The 13,605-nt window shown below is 42.9% G+C and overlaps 1 non-coding gene across 1 annotated transcript; it reads right to left on the bottom strand.

Moving 5' to 3' along the window:
• Window positions 1–13,201: 13,201 nt before the first annotated feature.
• trnag-ucc (transfer RNA glycine (anticodon UCC)) lies at window positions 13,202–13,273 on the bottom strand. Its single transcript has one exon. It is a non-coding gene; the product is annotated as a tRNA-Gly (tRNA).
• Window positions 13,274–13,605: the final 332 nt, after the last annotated feature.

Below are 13,605 nucleotides of genomic sequence, written 5' to 3'. Positions count from 1 at the left end.
ATCTGCAGCTTTGACTCCGCTGTAAATAATGTGGTGAATAAAACAAAAACATCTCAAAGTCCAGGTTATTACTTAATCAGACCTCTCTCAGGAATAAAGTTTAAATCTGTTCTCATACAGGACTGATCCAACAATAATAAACGGCTTCATTTACAGCTTTTATATAACTATATTGACCATGTTCACTCCTGGTGTTTCATTTATAATTTAGACAGATGTCTCTGCAGTGTGCACTGAATCCAGGGACACAGCAGACCCGTTTCACTCTGTTCCTGCAGTTTCCCAGTTAAAATATGAATTGTGAGTCTCTGAGAGGAGGACAGTTCAAGGGCAGGTTGAGGATTGCAGCCTAGAAATGACTGTGGGTGATATTCGGGGACGGACATTGAACGTGTCCCATTGACATTCCTCTCTCCGCTATTTTACTGCGGATGTTTACCCGTTTATTCTACATTGGTTAACGGCTCCAGTAAAATTGGTCCCGTGTAACACCGAGCTGAGCTCATGACCCTTTTTCACCTCCATCACAAGGCCCGGTGATTCCCTCACCCGCCTCCATTCCTTCCTCAGCCCATTGCCATTGAAACCCTCATCAATGCCTCTGTCCCCTCCAGACTCCATTCCTCCAATGCACTCCTGACCGGCCACCCAACCCCCACCTTCTATAAACGTGAGCTCGTCCAAAACTCTTGTCCGTGTCCAACCAGCACCAGGTCCTGCTCGGACTCACTGACCCTCACTGGCTCCCAGTTACATATCCATTAAATTTAAAATTCTCATCCTTGGGTTTAAAACCCTCCCCATTTCCATACCTACAGACAACCCACCGGTCACCATCTCATTCATCGGACACTGGCCTCTTTTGCTGGGAGTCCCCTCACTTGGTTCCACTCACCTATCTGATCAGAGCCAGGAGAAGCTTCTCTTCCCACCCTATCACCGTTGTCTCTGATGTTTCTAAAGATTCAATCCTTGGCTCCCTCCTCTTCCTCATCTACATGCTGCCCTTTGGTGACACAGTCCACAGACATGGACCAGCTTTCAGATGGACGCTGACAAAACCACCGCCTCTCTTGACCCTTCCAATATCTTTGTGTTGTCAGACCCACATTCTGTTTTAGATCAGCCACCAGTTCCTCCAGTTAAAAATTGGGAAGTCATGATCTTTGGCCCCAAAATCTCCACATCCTGGCCAGGGATTCCATCCTCACCACTGGTTTTTTGATTGGTGAGTCACTCACCAATCACTCAAGCTCTTACTGACTTGTGTTTATAATATAGATATATTACCTGTATATTTATGATGTATTTGTATATTTGGAAGTGTATTTGCACAGGGGCAGCACGGGCTTGGACCGAATGGAGGCCAGCGGGGAGTCCGTCCCGGACAAAATGGGGGCGAGCGCGACCAACATTTTTTAAAAAGTCGCCGCTCACGCGGCTCCCATGCCGTACAAAATGAGGCCCGCGTCGCCACCACCTTGGACCAAATGGAGGCCAGCTTGGCTACCTCATTGGACAAAATGGAAGACAGACAGGCCAACATTTTGGAAAAATGGCGGCTGCGCCAGCCGGCATCTTGCTCAGATGGCGGCAAGTAGCCAACCGAGTGTCCCCAGTGATCCCGCAGTCAACCCACAATGATGCCAGGGTGCAGCCAGGGTTCCCAGCTTGCACCCAGTCATGCCAGAGTGATGCCAGAGTGGCGGTCTTGATGTTCAGACCATCACCACAACAATAAGAACTACCACAACAATGTCCCAGTGACCCCCCCCCCATTGTCCCCTGAATGTCCCAGTGACCCCCCCAGTGTCCCCTGAATATCCCAGTGATTCCAGTGTGCACCCAGTGACCCCAGAGTAACCCAGACATTACTCACGTGCTCCCCATCGGGTCCAGGCTGTGGTGAAGGTCTCAGTCAGTCCGTCCCCAGCGGAGAGAACGATGCTTGGCCCAGGATATCTCCCACTCCTCCTCCTCCTCACAAAATGTCTCTTTCTGGATCATCTCCTTGCAGCATTTCATCAAAAAGATTCCTGAGGGGAGAGAGAGGGAATTGATTAAAATACAAAAGCAAGGGATTAAAAAGGCACAGCAAGAGGCCAGAACTCCCTCCCTCCCACTCCCTCTCTCCCTCTCTCTTTTTCTCCCCCCTCACTCTCACTCTCTCTCCCTCTCTCACTCTCTCTCACTCTCCCTCCCTCCCACTCTCCGTCTCTCCCTCCCTCCCTCTCCCTCTCATTCTCTCTCTCTCCCTCCCTCTCCCTCTCATTCTCTCTCTCTCTCCCTCTCTCTACCCCTCTCCCTCTCCCTCTCTCCCTCTCCCCCAGTTGCACAGAATCTCTCCCTAATCCAAGTCTGCAGCTTGTTTCTCCCCTGCCTTTCCTCTGAATGCCTCTAACCGGTGCCGCACTGCCTGTCTGAGCTGCTCAGTGTTTGCTGCAGGGTCCAACCCTCCCCCTGGGTGTGTTTTCTCTTCTGTCCCTGGGCCTCGCCCACACCTGCTCTGGACATTGTTGCAACTTTAATTCTGGCAGTTGCTGTCAGCGAAAGGTCAACAGCTTTTCCCTCAACTGTTTTCTCCTGTTTGAATTAGAAGCTCGCCCCTCCCTGTTCAATCTCGACCTCGACCTCACCTTGTATTGTCCAGAATGTAATATAAGATATGGACTGAGTCCACCTCACCTTGTAATATACAGAATGTAATATAAGATATTTACTGGGTCCACCCAACCTTGTAATGTGCAGAATGTAATATAAGATATGGAGTGAGTACAACACATCTTGTATTGTACAGAATGTAATATAAGATATGGACTGAGTCCAACCCACTGTGTATTGTCCAGAATGTAATATAAGATATGGAGTGAGTACAACCCATCTTGTAATATACAGAATGTAATATAAGATATTTACTGGGTCCACCCAACCTTGTAATGTGCAGAATGTAATATAAGATGCACGTTGCTCTCACTGTTTAAAATGCACGTTGCTCTCACTGTTTAAAATGCACGTTGCTCTCACTGTTTAAAATGCACGGTGCTCTCACCGTTTAAAATGCACGGTGCTCTCACCGTTTAAAATACAAGGTGCTCTCACTGTTTAAAATACAAGGTGCTCTCACTGTTTAAAATACAAGGTGCTCTCACTGTTTAAAATGCACGGTGCTCTCACCGTTTAAAATACAAGGTGCTCTCACTGTTTAAAATACAAGGTGCTCTCACCGTTTAAAATACAAGGTGCTCTCACCGTTTAAAATGCACGGTGCTCTCACCGTTTAAAATACAAGGTGCTCTCACTGTTTAAAATACAAGGTGCTCTCACCGTTTAAAATGCACGGTGCTCTCACTGTTTAAAATACAAGGTGCTCTCACTGTTTAAAATACAAGGTGCTCTCACTGTTTAAAATGCACGGTGCTCTCACAGTTTAAAATACAAGGTGCTCTCACTGTTTCAAATACAAGGTGCTCTCACTGTTTAAAATACAAGGTGCTCTCACCGTTTAAAATGCACGGTGCTCTCACTGTTTAAAATACAAGGTGCTCTCACTGTTTAAAATACAAGGTGCTCTCACTGTTTAAAATGCACGGTGCTCTCACTGTTTAAAATACAAGGTGCTCTCACAGTTTAAAATACAAGGTGCACTCACTGTTTAAAATACAAGGTGCTCTCTCCCCCTATCCCTCCTCTCTCTATCCCTCCCTCTCCCCTCTCTCTCATTCTCTCCCTCACACTCCCCAGGTTGCACAGAATCTCTCCCTAATCCAAGTCTGCAGCTTGTTTCTCCCCTGCCTTTCCTCTGAATGCCTCAAACCGGTTCCGCGCTGCCTGTCTGAGCTGCTCAGTGTTTGCTGCAGGGTCCAACCCTCCCCCTGGGTGTGTTTTCTCTTCTCACCCTGGGCCTCGCCCACACCTGCTCTGGACATTGTTGCAACTTTATAATGCACGGTGCACTCACTGTTTAAAAAGCACGGTGCTCTCACTGTTTCAAATACAAGGTGCTCTCACTGTTTAAAATGCACGGTGCACTCAATGTTTATAATGAACGGTGCTCTCACTGTTTAAAATGCACGGTGCACTTACTGAAAAAAATGCACGTTGCTCTCACTGTTTAAAATACAAGGTGCTCTCACTGATCAAAATACAAGGTGCAATTGCTGTTTAAAATACAAGGTGCTCTCATTGTTTAAAATGCACGGCGCTCTCATTGTTTCTAATGCACGGTTTTCTCACAGTTTAAAATGCACGGTGCTCTCACAGTTTAAAATGCACGGTGCTCCCACTGTTTAAAATGCACGGTGCACTCACTGTTTAAAATGCACGTTGCTCTCACTGTTTAAAATACAAGGTGCTCTCACAGTTTAAAATGCACGGTGCTCTCACAGTTTAAAATACAAGGTGCTCTCACTGTTTAAAATGCACGGTGCTCTCACAGTTTAAAATACAAGGTGCACTCACAGTTTAAAATGCACGGTGCTCTCACAGTTTAAAATGCACGGTGCTCTCACAGTTTAAAATACAAGGTGCTCTCACTGTTTAAAATGCACGGTGCATTAATGTTTATAATGAACGGTGCTCTCACTGTTTAAAATACAAGGTGCTCTCACTGTTTAAAATGCACGGTGCTCTCACAGTTTAAAATACAAGGTGCACTCACGGTTTAAAATACAAGGTGCTCTCACTGTTTAAAATGCACGGTGCACTCACAGTTTAAAATACAAGGTGCTCTCACTGTTTAAAATGCACGGTGCACTTACTGATAAAAATGCACGTTGCTCTCACTGTTTAAAATGCACGGTGCTCTCACAGTTTAAAATGCACGGTGCTCTCACAGTTTAAAATACAAGGTGCTCTCACTGTTTAAAATGCACGGTGCATTAATATTTATAATGAACGGTGCTCTCACTGTTTAAAATACAAGGTGCTCTCACAGTTTAAAATACAAGGTGCTCTCACAGTTTAAAATACAAGGTGCTCTCACTGTTTAAAATGAACGGTGCACTCACAGTTTAAAATACAAGGTGCTCTCACTGTTTAAAATCCACGGTGCACTTACTGATAAAAAAGCACGTTGCTCTCACTGTTTAAAATGCACGGTGCACTTCCTGATAAAAATGCACGTTGCTCTCACTGTTTAAAATGCACGGTGCTCTCATTGTTTAAAATGCACGGTGCTCCCACTGTTTAAAATGTATGGTGCTCTCATTGTTTAAAATGCACGGTGCTCTCACTGTTTAAAATGCACGGTGCTCTCATTGTTTAAAATGCACGGTGCATTAATGTTTATAATGAACGGTGCTCTCACTGTTTAAAATACAAGGTGCTCTCACTGTTTAAAATACAAGGTGCTCTCACAGTTTGAAATACAAGGTGCTCTCACTGTTTAAAATGAACGGTGCACTCACTGTTTAAAATACAAGGTGCTCTCACTGTTTAAAATGCACGGTGCACTTACTGATAAAAATGCACGTTGCTCTCACTGTTTAAAATGCACGGTGCTCTCACTGTTTAAAATGCACGGTGCTCTCACTGTTTAAAATGTACGGTGCTCTCACTGTTTAAAATGCACGGTGCTCTCATTGTTTAAAATGCACGGTGCTCTCACTGTTTAAAATGCACGGTGCTCTCACTGTTTAAAATGCACGTTGCTCTCACTGTTTAAAATGCACGGTGCTCTCACTGTTTAAAATGCACGGTGCTCTCACTGTTTAAAATGCACGGTGCTCCCACTGTTTAAAATGTATGGTGCTCTCATTGTTTAAAATGCACGGTGCTCTCACAGTTTAAAATACAAGGTGCTCTCACTGTTTAAAATGCACGGTGCTCTCACAGTTTAAAATACAAGGTGCTCTCACTGTTTAAAATGCACGGTGCACTTACTGATAAAAATGCACGGTGCTCTCACTGTTTAAAACACAAGGTGCTCTCACTGTTTAAAATGCACGGTGCTCTCACTGTTTAAAATGCACGGTGCACTTACTGATAAAAATGCACGGTGCTCTCACTGTTTAAAATGCACGGTGCTCTCACTGTTTAAAATACAAGGTGCTCTCACTGTTTAAAATGCACGGTGCTCTCACAGTTTAAAATGCACGGTGCTCTCACTGTTTAAAATACAAGGTGCTCTCACAGTTTAAAATACAAGGTGCACTCACTGTTTAAAATACAAGGTGCTCTCTCCCCCTATCCCTCCTCTCTCTCTCTCCTCCGCTCTCTCCCAATCCCTCTCTCACTCTCTCCCTCCCTCCCACTCTCCCTCTCTCTCTCCCCCTATCCCTCCTCTCTCTCTCCCTCCCTCTCTCCCTCTCCCCTCTCTCTCCCTCACACTCCCCCAGTTGCACAGAATCTCGCCCGAATCCAAGTCTGCAGCTTGTTTCTCCCCTGCCTTTCCTCTGAATGCCTCCAACCGGTTCCGTTCTGCCTGTCTGAGCTGCTCAGTGTTTGCTGCAGCGTCCAACCCTCCCCCTGGGTGTGTTTTCTCTTCTCTCCCTGGGCTTCACACACACCTGCTCTGGACATTGTTGCAACTTTATAATGCACGGTGCACTCACTGTTTAAAATACAAGGTGCTCTCACTGTTTAAAATACAAGGTGCTCTCACTGTTTAAAATGCACGGTGCACTCAATGTTTATAATGAACGGTGCTCTCACTGTTTAAAATGCACGGTGCACTTACTGAAAAAAATGCACGTTGCTCTCACTGTTTATAATGCACGGTGCTCTCAGATTAAAATACAAGGTGCTCTCATTGTTTACAATGCATGGTGCTCTCACTGTTTAAAATGCACGGTGCTCTCACTGATCAAAATACAAGGTGCAATTGCTGTTTAAAATACAAGGTGCTCTCATTGTTTAAAATGCACGGCGCTCTCACTGTTTATCATGCACGGCGCTCTCACTGTTTATAATGCACCGTGCTCTGACAGTTTAAAATGCACGGTGCTCTCACAGTTTAAAATACAAGGCGCACTCACAGTTTAAAATGCACGGTGCTCTCACAGTTTAAAATACAAGGCGCACTCACAGTTTAAAATGCACGGTGCACTCACTTTTTAAAATACAAGGCGCACTCACAGTTTAAAATATAAGGTGCACTCACAGTTTAAAATACAAGGTGCACTCACAGTTTAAAATACAAGGTGCACTCACAGTTTAAAATGCACGGTGCACTGACAGTTTAAAATGCACGGTGCTCTCACAGTTTAAAATACAAGGTGCTCTCACTGTTTAAAATGCACGGTGCATTAATGTTTATAATGAACGGTGCTCTCACTGTTTAAAATACAAGGTGCTCTCACAGTTTAAAATACAAGGTGCTCTCACTGTTTAAAATACAAGGTGCTCTCACTGTTTAAAATGAACGGTGCACTCACAGTTTAAAATACAAGGTGCTCTCACAGTTTAAAATGCACGGTGCTCTCACAGTTTAAAATACAAGGTGCTCTCACTGTTTAAAATACAAGGTGCTCTCACTGTTTAAAATACAAGGTGCTCTCATTGTTTAAAATGCACGGTGCTCTCATTGTTTAAAATGCACGGTGCTCTCACTGTTTAAAATGCACGGTGCTCTCATTGTTTAAAATGCACGGTGCATTAATGTTTATAATGAACGGTGCTCTCACTGTTTAAAATACAAGGTGCTCTCACTGTTTGAAATACAAGGTGCTCTCACTGTTTGAAATACAAGGTGCTCTCACTGTTTGAAACACAAGGTGCTCTCACAGTTTGAAATACAAGGTGCTCTCACAGTTTGAAATACAAGGTGCTCTCACTGTTTAAAATGAACGGTGCACTCACAGTTTAAAATACAAGGTGCTCTCACTGTTTAAAATGCACGGTGCACTTACTGATAAAAATGCACGTTGCTCTCACTGTTTAAAATGCACGGTGCTCTCACTGTTTAAAATGCACGGTGCTCTCACTGTTTAAAATGCACGGTGCTCTCATTGTTTAAAATGCACGGTGCTCTCACTGTTTAAAATGCACTGTGCTCTCACTGTTTAAAATGTATGGTGCTCTCATTGTTTAAAATGCACGGTGCTCTCACAGTTTAAAATACAAGGTGCTCTCACTGTTTAAAATGAACGGTGCACTCACAGTTTAAAATACAAGGTGCTCTCACAGTTTAAAATACAAGGTGCTCTCACTGTTTAAAATGAACGGTGCACTCACAGTTTAAAATACAAGGTGCTCTCACTGTTTAAAATGCACGGTGCACTTACTGATAAAAATGCACGTTGCTCTCACTGTTTAAAATGCACGGTGCTCTCACTGTTTAAAATGCACGGTGCTCTCACTGTTTAAAATGTATGGTGCTCTCATTGTTTAAAATGCACGGTGCTCTCATTGTTTAAAATGCACGGTGCTCTCACTGTTTAAAATGCACGGTGCTCTCACTGTTTAAAATGCACGGTGCTCTCACTGTTTAAAATGCATTGTGCTCTCACAGTTTAAAATGCACGTTGCTCTCACAGTTTAAAATACAAGGTGCACTCACAGTTTAAAATGCACGGTGCACTCACAGTTTGAAATACAAGGTGCTCTCACTGTTTAAAATACAAGGTGCTCTCACTGTTTAAAATGCACGGTGCACTTACTGATAAAAATACACGTTGCTCTCACTGTTTAAAATGCACGGTGCTCTCACTGTTTAAAATACAAGGTGCACTCACAGTTTAAAATACAAGGTGCTCTCACTGTTTAAAATGCACGGTGCACTCAATGTTTATAATGAACGGTGCTCTCACTGTTTAAAATGCGCGGTGCTCTCACTGTTTAAAATGCACGGTGCTCTCATTGTTTAAAATGCACGGTGCTCTCCTTGTTTAAAATGCACGGTGCTCTCACAGTTTAAAATAGAAGTTGCTCTCACAGTTTAAAATACAAGGTGCTCTCACTGTTTAAAATGCACGGTGCACTCAATGTTTATAATGCACGGTGCTCTCATTGTTTAAAATGCACGGTGCTCTCATTGTTTAAAATGCACGGTGCATTAATGTTTATAATGCACGGTGCTCTCATTGTTTAAAATGCACGGTGCTCTCACTGTTAAAAATGCACGGTGCTCTCACAGTTTAAAATGCACGGTGCTCTCCAGTTTAAAATACAAAGTGCACTCACTGTTTAAAATGCACGGTGCTCTCACTGTTTAAAATACAAGGTGCTCTCACTGTTTAAAATGCACGGTGCTCTCATTGTTTAAAATGCACGGTGCTCTCACTGTTTAAAATGCACGGTGCTCTCACTGTTTAAAATGCACGGTGCTCTCACTGTTCAAAATACAAGGTGCAATTGCTGTTTAAAATGCTCGGTGCTCTCACTGTTTTAAATGCACGGTGCTCTCACTGTTCATAATGCATGGTGCTCTCACTGTTTAAAATGCACGTTGCTCTCACTGTTTAAAATACAAGGTGCTCTCACTGTTTAAAATGCACGGTGCTCTCACTGTTTTTAATGCACGGTGCTCTCACTGTTTATAATGCACGGTGCTCTTACTGTTTGAAATGCATGGTGCTCTCACTGTTTAAAATGCATGGTGCTCTCTCTGCCCATAATGCATGGTGCTCTCACTGTTTAAAATGCATGGTGCTCTCACTGTTTTAAATGCATGGTGCTCTCACGTTTGATAATGCATGGTGCTCTCACTGCTTATAAAGCATGGTGCTCCCACAGTTTGTCATGCAGTGTGCTCTCATTGTTTAAAATGCATGGTGCTCTCACTGTATATAATGCTTGGTATCTCACTGTTTACAATGCATGGTGCTCTCACTGTTTTTAATGCATGGTGCTCTCACAATTTATAATGCATGGTGCTCTCACAGTTTAAAATACAAGGTGCACTGTTTAAAATGCACGGTGCTCTCACAGTTCAAAATACAAGGTGCACTCACAGTTTAAAATACAAGGTGCACTCACAGTTTAAAATACAAGGTGCTCTCACTGTTTAAAATGCACGGTGCTCTCACTGTTTATAATGCACGGTGCTCTCACTGTTTAAAATGCACGGTGCTCTCACTGTTTAAAATGCATGGGGCTCTCACTCTTTATAATGCATGGTGCTCACACTGTTTTAAATGCATGGTGTTCTCACTGCTTACAATGCATGGTGCTCTCAATGTTTATAATGCATGTTGCTCTCACTCTTTATAATGCATGGTGCTCCCACTGTTTCTAATGCAAGGTGCTCTCACTGTTTATAATGCATATTGGTCTCACTGTTCATAATCAATGCTCCTCTCACTGTTTGTAATGCATGGTGCTCTCACTGTTTAAAATGCATTGGTCTCTCACTGTTGATAATGCATGGTCCTCTCACTGTTTAAAATGCATGGTGCTCTCACTGCTTATAATGCATGGCGCTCTCACTGTTTATAATGCATGGCGCTCTCACTGTTTATAATGCATGGCGCTCTCACTGTTTATAATGCATGGCGCTCTCACTGTTTAAAATGCATCGTGCTCTCACTGTCTATAATGCTTGGTATCTCACTGTTTATAATGCATGGTGCTCTCACTGTTTAATGTGCATAGTGCTCTCACTGCTTATAAGGCATGGTGCACTCACTGTATATAATGCATGGTGCTCTCACTGTTTATAATGCATGGTGCTCTCACTGTTTATAATGCACGTTGCTCTCACTGTTTATAATGCATGGTGCTCTCACTGTTTATAATACACGTTGCTCTCACTGTTTATCATGCATGTTGCTCTCACTGCATTCAATGCATTGTGCTCTCACTGTTTATCATGCATGTTGCTCTCACTGCTTATAATGCATGGTGCTCTCACTGTTTATAATGCATGGTGCTCTCACTGTTTATAATGCATTGTGCTCCTACTGTTTATAATGCATGGTGTTCTGACAGTTTATAATGCATGGTGCTCTCACTGTTTAATGTGCATAGTGCTCTCACTGCTTGTAATGCATGGTGCACTCACTGTATATAATGCATCGTGCTCTCACTGTTTATAATGCATGGTGCGCTCACTGTTTATCATGCATGGTGCTTTCACTGTTTATAATGCATCGTGCTCTCACTGTATATAATGCTTGGTATCTCTCTGTGTATAATGCATGGTTCTCTCACTGTTTATAATGCATGGTGCTCTTACTGTTTATAATGCATGGTGCTCTCACTGTTTATAATGCATATTGGTCTCACTGTTCATAATCAATGCTGCTCTCACTGATTATAATGCATGGTGCTCTCACTGGTTATAATGCATGGTGCTCTCACTGTTTATAATGCATGTTGCTCTCACTGTTTATAATGCATGGTGCTCTCACTGTTTATAATGCACGTTGCTCTCATTGTTTATAATGCATGGTGCTCTCACTGTTTATAATACACGTTGCTCTCACTGTTTATCATGCATGTTGCTCTCACTACATTCAATGCATTGTGCTCTCACTGTTTATAATGCTTTGTGCTCTCACTGCTTATAATGCACAGTGCTCTCACTGTTTATAATGCATGGTGCTCTCACTGTTTATAATGCATTGTGCTCCTACTGTTTATAATGCATGGTGTTCTGACAGTTTATAATGCATGGTGCTCTCACTGTTTAATGTGCATGGTGCTCTCACTGTTTATAATGCACGTTGCTCTCATTGTTTATAATGCATGGTGCTCTCACTGTTTATAATACACGTTGCTCTCACTGTTTATCATGCATGTTGCTCTCACTGTTTTAAATGCATCGTGGTCTCACTGTTCATAATGAATGCTGCTCTCACTGTTTGCAATGCATGGTTCTCTCACTGTTTATAATGCATGGTGCTCTCACTGTTTATAATGCATTGTGCTCCTACTGTTTATAATGCATGGTGTTCTGACAGTTTATAATGCATGGTGCTCTCACTGTTTAATGTGCATAGTGCTCTCACTGCTTGTAATGCATGGTGCACTCACTGTATATAATGCATGGTGCTCTCACTGTTTATCGTGCACGGTGCTCTCACTGTTTATCGTGCACGGTGCTCTCACTGTTTATCATGCGTGGTGCTCTCACTGTTTAAAATGCATGGTGCTCTCACTGTTTACAATGCATGGTGCTCTCTCTGCTTATAATGCACGGTGCTCTCACTGTTTTAAATGCATCGTGGTCTCACTGTTCATAATCAATGCTGCTCTCACTGTTTGCAATGCATGGTTCTCTCACTGTTTATAGTGCATGGTGCTCTCACTGTTTATAATGCACGGTGCTCTTACTGTTTATAATGCCTGGTGCTCTCACTGTTTATAATGCATATTGGTCTCACTGTTCATAATCAATGCTGCTCTCACTGATTATAATGCATGGTGCTCTCACTGGTTATAATGCATGGTGCTCTCACTGTTTATAATGCATGTTGCTCTCACTGTTTATAATGCACGGTGCTCTCACTGTTTATAATGCACGGTGCTCTAACTGTTTAAAATGCATATTGGTCTCACTGTTCATAATCAATGCTGCTCTCACTGTTTGTCATGCATGGTGCTCTCACTTTTTTAAATGCATGGTGCTCTCACTGATAACAATCCATGGTGCTCTCACTTTTATAATGCATGGTGCTCTCACTGTTTATAATGCATGGTCGTCCAACTCTTTATAATGCATGTTGCTCTCTTAAAATCTATCGATCTCAGCTTTGAATATAACTCAACGACTGAGCATCCACAGCCCTCTGGGGTGCAGAGAATTCCAAAGATTCACAATCCTTTGAGTGAAGAAATGTTTCCTCATGTCGGTCCTCAATGGCCGACCCCTTATCTTGAGACTATGAGCTCTAGTTCTTGACTCTCCAGCCAGGGGAATCAGACTCTCAGCATCTACCCTGTCAAGCCGTCTAAGAATTTTATACATTTCAATGCGATCACCTCTCATTCTTCTAAACTCCACCGGATATTGGCCAATTTTACACAATATTTCCTCATACTACAATTGCAGTACGACCTCCTTACTCTTACATTCCAACACCCTTACAATAAAGGCGAACATATCATGTCCCTTCCTCACTCTCATGAGACCCTTGGTAAATCAATATTTCCAGCATGTTTTTCCTCTTTTCCTTCTGTCGGGAAAAGAAATGAAGGTTGAAAATATTTTACTATAATTACACCCGATTATGTTTTGGAAACAATATCCAACTGAACTGCATCAAATTCAATTATAAACTTAAGAGTTTCTGATGGAAATAAACTAATAAAAACACTTAATTGCGACAGCCAGGAATCGAACCCGGGTCAACTGCTTGGAAGGCAGCTATGCTCACCACTATACCACCATCGCTGAAAATAATCAACAATAAAATAGTTCCCAAACATCAGACCCTGAACAGACACTGCAGGCTGTTGGATTTTGTTCTTCATTTGAACTGGTTTCTGACGGATCCTTTCTCGCTCTGTTGCAGTTCCTGTTTCCGCCCAGTAGATTTCACCAACCCCCAATCAATGGAAATTCCACACCAGCCAGTAATTCTTCACCTGATATCGGACTGAAGAGACAGTCGATACCTGCAATACTTGACCAGCTGGAAATACATTTTACCACAGCTCACATCAGCCTTTGAGTAAAGTTAAATAATTACATTAAATCATTACAGAGACCTGACTACCAAGTGG

This window comes from Heptranchias perlo, unplaced genomic scaffold (genome assembly GCF_035084215.1).
Source record: "Heptranchias perlo isolate sHepPer1 unplaced genomic scaffold, sHepPer1.hap1 HAP1_SCAFFOLD_52, whole genome shotgun sequence".
Classification (NCBI taxonomy): domain Eukaryota; kingdom Metazoa; phylum Chordata; class Chondrichthyes; order Hexanchiformes; family Hexanchidae; genus Heptranchias; species Heptranchias perlo.
Note: the sequence above shows the minus strand (reverse complement) of the source record. Positions and strands in the feature narration are given on the sequence as shown.